The sequence below is a fragment of the Argopecten irradians genome, chromosome 11 (assembly GCF_041381155.1).
Source record: "Argopecten irradians isolate NY chromosome 11, Ai_NY, whole genome shotgun sequence".
In the NCBI taxonomy this organism is placed as follows: Eukaryota; Metazoa; Mollusca; class Bivalvia; order Pectinida; family Pectinidae; genus Argopecten; species Argopecten irradians.
This window is the reverse complement of record NC_091144.1, coordinates 9,634,746-9,642,834: the sequence shown is the minus strand read 5'-3', so window position 1 is coordinate 9,642,834 and position 8,089 is coordinate 9,634,746. Positions and strand designations below refer to the sequence as shown.

Below are 8,089 nucleotides of genomic sequence, written 5' to 3'. Positions count from 1 at the left end.
TATTTTACTCAAATCAAAAATTGAATTCCCTTTTTTTTGTCCTGATGGTATAATATTGGTTTTAATAAGAATATTATAAAACACTTTTGAACATTTAGATTTGCTAAACATTTGCTCATAATATGTTGGAATAAGTGGACATGGTATTTCTGTTTTAGGAAAACCTGGCTTGCGATCGAATTGTTTTACTGCTAATGTAACACTCAGTGCAAACTCTAATTGAAAACAAGTTCACTGTGGCTGACATACAATATAGATCATAGATTGTCTATTGACTTTTCTATGTTACCGACAGAAACTGTTTCTTCTGTTCGTCGTATAAACAGTCGATTAGTAGGCAAAAGTTAAAATTTTGACATGTATCCTATGTGTGAACGGATCTAGTCATTTATATTATACTCTAATCTTCTACACCCAATTATATATATTCCGACAAAATAAATTAATATACGCGTGAAGATCTTACAATTTTTATCTTATTTCAAAATGATTAACCTTCAAAGACTTCTTAAATAATATATCTTATAGTTTTTATTAATAATCATAGGTATATATTCTTTGTTACTTGGAAAGGTCCGGCAACATAATTTGATGAAATTAAAAATATAATGATATGTAAGAGAGACGATCCGTTTCTTTCTGTGGCAGGACATGGTTTAATGGAAGATTTGACAACAACCCACAACTAGGAGATACGGTCGGATATATCACCTGTTGTTCAGCTTAAATGCATTTTCTCCATCTAGCTAAATTAACTGAAAAGGGAGATACGGTCTGATATATCACCTGTTGTTCAGCTTAAGTGCATTTTCTCCATCTAGCTAAATTAACTGAAAAATGACATTTCATCACTGCATACATATGTATAAAGGTATGTTCTTTGGAAGAAATTACTACATACACAAAAAGTTTTTTTTTATTTGTTCATTAATACAAACAAGTCACACAAGTTCCAACATTTACCAACACGTATATCATCAAATCTTTCCTGTATGCAGTTAGCACTTAATTGCATCCTGTCAATACATTTTTAAAAGCATACTAATCAAATAAAATCACTACCATCAACATTATCTTACATACAACTACTAGTTCTTATATACTTGCATAACAATACAACCAAAAGACATACACAGAAGATGAAGAAGAAATACGAATTAGAAAAGGATAAATCTAATTGTAATGAAGAAGTCGGAAGTTTATGTAGAATGGTTTTGTTTATAAAATATTAAAACGAGAAGGAAAGATAGAGAAAAAAGAAAAGAGGATGGAAAACATTTTCAAACCCTGTTTATTTGCAATACTAAAACGTCGTCAGGGGGCTGAGGTAATACATACTTCAAGTTATTGAGAAAAAACTAATGTAGTAAAAATAGTAATTACGACCATGGAATATAATAAATAAAAATGTCAGGTTTCTAGGCACAATTGGTTATTACTTAACAATCGTTAAAAGATTTTAGCTTATTTGACCTCTGTGACTTTAAGTGTATATCAAGGTAATTCATTTAACAAACTTAATTAATTTTCATTGTTCGTGACATTGGTCCTTTGCTAACAGAAAATAGAAAACAATGTTTTAACTAGAACACTGACACGTCAGAAAGGGCCCCGCTATGTGTCTGACGTGCTTAAGTGGAAAAGTAGTATTTTGACAATGAATTCTTCCGTGTTAGCTATATGTTGCTAATAAATAATTAATGTCAACATTAATTGGGAAACCGACGATGGTACATTATTATAATTCTTGGAAAAAGTCTTCCAAGTATTTAACTTGAATCCTGATTCCAAGCTAACATTACATTAAGAGTACAATTAACTCAAATAAATTTGACCTTGACCTTTGACTTAGTAACCTTGCCCATGACGTTACCTTTGGAAAGTCAACTCCTTGTTTAATTCTGAACAACTTTGCATCATAGTTATAACAAAATGGTTTATCAGTTTAGAGCAACAACATTGTGATTTTTTTAAATGTTAAAATATGGCCGATTTTTTAATTTAATTTTCAGCCTGAAAAATTACCAAGCAGATCTAGGATGGATGGGAATCATCATTAAAATATGGGGAAAACTCCACTCCCTTCCATCATTAATGTGCAAAAGATAAAAACGGACAGACGGACGACGGACAGACAGACGGACGGACGGACAGACAGACGACGGACAACCTGCTATAGGGCTCTCGATGCGGGGCCCTAATTATGTTTTCTGTAATATTATCATGAATACAGACCAATTCGTGTGGAATCTTGGAATACAAAACCATTGTAGATTGCCGAATGCTAACTATTTTATAGCCCTTCATCACAGCTGCTACATGTATAAGCTGACGCCCCGCACCACGGCATACGCTCTCTTTTCCTTTGGGCAGGTGATAATGAGCTATAAAATAGTTAGCATTCGGCAATCTACAATGGTTTTGTATTCCAAGATTCCACACGAATTGGTCTGTATTGATGATAATATTACAGAAAACATAATTAAAACAATTGTTTTCTATTTTCTATTAGCAAAGGACCACTGTCACGAACAATGAAAATTAAAACATATATGTAGCAACATATAACATTGAACAGGTCTCAGGGGGCCATGTTATGGCCAAATGAAAGTTGCTTACTAGAGGTGTACGACAGGGATTCTTGTTTGATCCAAAACTGTTTCAAAATAGTGTTATAAAAAGGTAATGTCAATTATTAACAAGTACGAATCACTCAGTACCAGTTTGAGTGTACCAAAAATATTTTCTGAAAAGTTGACTCATTACATTAAGTTACGAGACAAAGAAATTTCAGAAAAATCGAGGCCCAGTCGAATACCGTAGGTTTGTTTGTTTGTTTGATTAATTAACGTCCTATTAACAGCTATGGTCATGTAAGGACGGCCTCCCATGTATGCGGTGTGTTGCGTGTATGTTGTGCGAGGTGCGTGTTTCGGGAGACTGCGGTATATTCATGTTGTGTCTTCTTGTATAGTGGAACTTTTGCCCTTTTTATAGTGCTATATCACTGAAGCATTCCGCCGAAGACACCAAGCAACACACCCCACCCGGTCACATTATACTGACAACGGGCGAACCAGTCGTCCCACTCCCTTTTTGCTGAGCGCTAAGCAGGAGCAGAAACTACCACTTTTACAGACTTTGGTGTGTCTCGGCCAGGGGACAGAACCCAGAGCCTTCCTCACAGGGGCGAACGCTCAACTCAAGGCCAAAAGTGAGGATCATGCAATAGGGGCAGCAGGTACAATTCTAACGCCCTACCTGTAGGCCTGTCCCGACTGTAACAGAATGTGATGAAGAAATAATTCTAAATTTTAATTCCGAAGAAAATCCCCGAGTATGCTGAACTGATCTGACAAAGGATGTTTATACGGAACTTCCATCTACAGAAATGTCAATCATGCCAGTTGTTGATCCAACTCCAGCAACATTCATCCCAATAATGCCAAACATAGACTTAGTACTGAACAGATTGAAAGGAAGACATGAAAATAGACCTAGAGTCTCCATTAAAAAGATTTAAGGATGCTAGATCCGAACAGTCCAAACTATAATACTTTTACACTATTTAAGACATTTAAAATATAGTCCGTATGATCTAGTTCATATGTCTGAATATAATAGATCCGATGGACTATGTCATATGTGTAGAACTGAAAATGAGACTTTAACCCATTTGTTTTTTAACTGTTTATTCACAACACAAGTGTTAGACATAATACATGCTAATCTCTACAATAATGAAAGTTTTGACACTGTAAATATGACATGGAATATTGATGAGGAGAAAATGATGCTCGGTGACTGCACTGATAATTTATTGAAAAATGCAATATCTAACACAGTCATAATTACAACTAAATGGGTTATATGGAAGATCAGGAATATAAAAAAAATACCAAAACAAATTAACTTCTCCCACATCAGCATTTCAAATTTTAAAAGAATTACTTAAAGATAATCTGTCATTATACATAAAAATCAAACAAAATGGGAAAAAGGAATTGATAGTTTCAAAATACCGAAGTTTATTACAAAAACTGTGACTTTAGAACTACATGTATTTATAATTACTCTTTTATCACTCAAGTATAGGTGAGAGTTAGCTCCCCTTGTTGTTGAAATCAATTTTAATACTTTTTTGTGTTCATCATAATCCTTAAAACTAATATTATGAATTGATTAGAAGTTAAATTTAAAAGTGTAAAAAAAAAAGTAGAAAGTACATATTAACAAATAACATTACATAATATGTAACAACTGAATTTATTAGAAGTAAGAAAGCATTTATATCATATTTGTAATAGAATGTCAGAATAGGTGATACGGAGTAGTCTCCCTTCTACCGATTTTTTATATTAGAGTTGTCTCCCCTTACCTGACATATTATATGCACAATGTAAATTAATTATTTGAAATTACAAATATCAATTTATTTTGAATGGATATGAATGATTGGGAGGTAATTATGAATAAATGATGAATATATCTGTAAATAATGTGAAAGCGGTGAAAGTTTGTGTTCAAGATTAGAATAATCTATTTAAATATAGAAATTTGTGTGCAAGTCCTTCTGTGAAAGGAACATCATGTTATTTATATGTCTATTGAATAAAATTTTTTGTTTTTGGAAAAAAAAGTGACCTAACCACCACTTATCTGACCCGAACGTCGATTTGTAACTTGTGTGTAAAAGAAGCCATTTAAGTAAATTTTATGTATTGCATATTGTTAAATACTTTATTGATATCATGCAGTATAGGTTTTATTTTTATGTTTTCACCCCATTCACTAATAATAATGTATGTATCTTAAAACCACTTCTGAATAGAACGAATAATAGCCTTTCCCTTATATGCAGCACAGGCATCACATCCAAGAGTTACTTTAAAGATGCTCCACCGCCGACATATATGTCTAATTAACTCAAAAAATAATATAAAATAATTTATTTCGCCTTTGGTGCATGCGCAATCAGTACTTCATTCCATATAGGATATAGTGACACGGAATTTTTTCGGGATACAATTACTTATTTTTCATATTTTTTAACTTGAAGTGTAATTAGATGCTCAAACTTTTCAATGGCGGTAATCGTGTAAAGTAAGTAAGTTTTGTAACTGAAGAAAAATAATTAATCCTCTGCTCCTGTTTTTGATAGTGAAAAATACCATCTGTCAGCAGTGGAGCATCTTTAATTACAGAAACTTTATTTTATTTTGATATATGTTTATAAATATACTAATTTTGTGTAAATATGTGTCTGTTTTATTCTTTGTCTACAACCTTGGTAAGCAGTAGTATCCTAGTCTGATTGTAAATTAAACATTATTAAAACAAAGTTAGCGTAAATCCTTTTGTTCTTGTATGGAATGTACAGAATATACCCATTACTGGTCTATAAGTGACCTGTAGCCGGTTTATATTAAGATTTTGGACCACTGCACGGTTTATATGTGATCCTTTTTGGACAGTCACTTATTAGAGAGCAACCAACTAAATAATTTTACATAGACCACAGTGTTAAACTTTGTTAAAGTTTTGTACTGTATTATTAAAACAAAGGAATATTAGTTAGCTATTGTGTTCTATAATTAAAGTCTAGGTTCTCATATAACACTAGATAGGAAAAAAGTTTGGGTTCTTCTGCTCAAACTCCAACCAGGGTAGCTTTATTGAAATCAGGCGCATTTTGCACTAAAAAATCCTGAAATTCTAATGTTTTTACCTATTCATTATCAAAATTGATATTTTGAACCTAAATCTCAATATGAATTTCCAAATTCATATCATGGTTATCTAGGAATAATTACCTGTCAGAAAACATTTTAACTTTTGAAATTCATAATTAGCCAGCCAATCAGGGGCCGGGTTAAAATTCTATGCTGGGCTCAATCTTGTATACACAGGGGCCATTTCGAAGGTCTTTTTTTTAATTTAGTTGGTTGTTCCCTATAGCAGAAATTAAAATTCCAATACTTACCTATGATGTAAAGTGTATATTGGCTGTATGTCAAATCTGTAATATGAACTTAATCGGTCAAGTGGTTTGTCCAGGACAGGGCTTCACCTTCGGACAGTCACCCGCGGAGTAATTCTGAAAACATGAAGTGTTGAACTTACACACTGTGTTGATTAATTGCAAATTATGTATTATATATTGAAATAGTATGAATGTTGTTTAAGTTAATTATTGATTACATCATTAAACTTTCTGAATATAATGAAAAAATAGGAAAAGTACCCATCCAAGGGGAGATAATCCATTACATAATCAGGTACCCTTATAATATAGAAAATGTCAAGATTTTGGAAGAAAACCAGATATACCAAACCTTTTACATATTCAAATTTACTTGGAACATGGTTCCAGAGCCTTTCTGTTTAAAATAAACAAATTAAACAAAGATCAAACCTGTAATAAACACAAAAGATGCATGTCTCTCTCCATGACTTGAATCTGTGCAACCAACACATATTTCCGGAAATCTTGAATGACCCTGAAACACCATTGATATGTTTCATTAAAAGAAAAAATATTCACAAAATGGTATTTTTCATCATTATAACATAAAATGCATACTTTTAATAAACTAATTAGTCCTAATATTACAATTAATCAGTACAATTAGTTAAATTGGCTTACCTGAGATGAACACCCCCCACCCCTCCACCCCCTCCCTCCCACCAATTATACAGGTATAAATACCACACCCCACGAGACATTATGTAATTGTCTCCCCTTAATATTCATATATTACTTCTCTGAAACAAAGCATTGGATATCACTCGTATTGCATTAATTGCATCCTTATAAAATTGTATCAACGGTTAGGATGAACCCCCGTATGAGGGGCGGGCCAAAAGGGGCCAGTTTTTCTTCTTCCAGATAAACGACTTTTTTAATTCAGTCTAGGATAACATTCATATCACAGGAAATATGTCATCGGCAGCTAATCTTTGAGGTGAGGATTCGAAATTGTGTTCATTAGCGATCCTGGCAAGGGTCCCACTATCACAAGGAGACACAACATCAATATACTGCAGCCTCCCAAAAACAAAGACATTCACACATCGCAACACCATTGTTTGTTTAAGTTCAACGGCTTGAGTAAAGAAAAAACCAATAATGTGATTTAAAACATATTTAGGCAAAAGTGGGTAACTGCGTTCTAATCAAAGATGCCCCCCTGTTTAAAATGTTAAAGCAAAGTGAAAAAGGGTAAATTTTCTTTAGGTTAGCACCGAGTCTCACGACATGAAAAAGAGTTAACATGTCGGAGATGAATTAAAACAAATGACACTGATATTCTTACATCCCAATATGCAGACGATACATTTCTTACATTAGACGGATCAGAAAAGTCACTTTGTGAGAGTTTAACAGAATTAATTTCCTTCAAACATATATCGGGTTTAAAAATTAATGTAGATAAAACAAATACAGATGTAATAAACAAAAAAATATTATGGATTGGAAGTATGAAGTACAGTAACGAGATAATGCTCCCGGAGTTCCATCTCAATTGGGGAAACACTAAATTCACATTACTTGGAATTGACTTTGATGTAAATTTAGATAACATGCCGAAGATGAGCTTTGATAAGAAAGTTGTGAAATTAAAAAGTTTAATTAATATATGGAAGAAAAGGAAACTAACACCTTTTGGTAAGGTTCACATCAAATCATTAATGTTATCTCAATTTAACAATTTGTTTATATCTCTTCCAAATCCAAGTGAAAAGGTGATATAGGAAACACATTTCTATTGGAATTTTTATGGGATAGTAAAACTGAAAAAGTAAAAAGAAAAATTGTTGTCCAAGATTATTGTGACGGAGGGGGGGGGGTTAAAATGACGGAGGGGGGGGGGTTAAAATGATTAATTTACATGCATTCATAAATTCTTTAAAATTAGGATGGATTAGAAGACTGTACAAGAAGGAAGGGAAATGGAAATTGATTTTGAAAGAAAATATTGATATTGATGTATTACTAAATATTGGTGGTGAATATATATTGCCGTGTAGTAATTTATGCAAGAACAGTTGGAAAGATGTTTTGAATACCTGGTATAAATTTAATAGT

The 8,089-nt window shown here is 32.7% G+C and overlaps 1 long non-coding RNA gene across 2 annotated transcripts in view; it reads right to left on the bottom strand.

The window, feature by feature from the left end:
* Positions 1-3,653: 3,653 nt before the first annotated feature.
* LOC138334712 (uncharacterized) overlaps positions 3,654-8,089 on the bottom strand; it is a 228,754-nt gene continuing 224,318 nt past the window's right edge. For both annotated transcript variants that reach the window (XR_011210143.1, XR_011210144.1), the window contains exons 4-5: positions 6,416-6,500; positions 3,654-6,097 (exon numbers count right to left, since the gene is read on the bottom strand). This is a non-coding gene — a long non-coding RNA (uncharacterized lncRNA). The remainder of the gene's footprint in view (positions 6,098-6,415; positions 6,501-8,089) is intronic.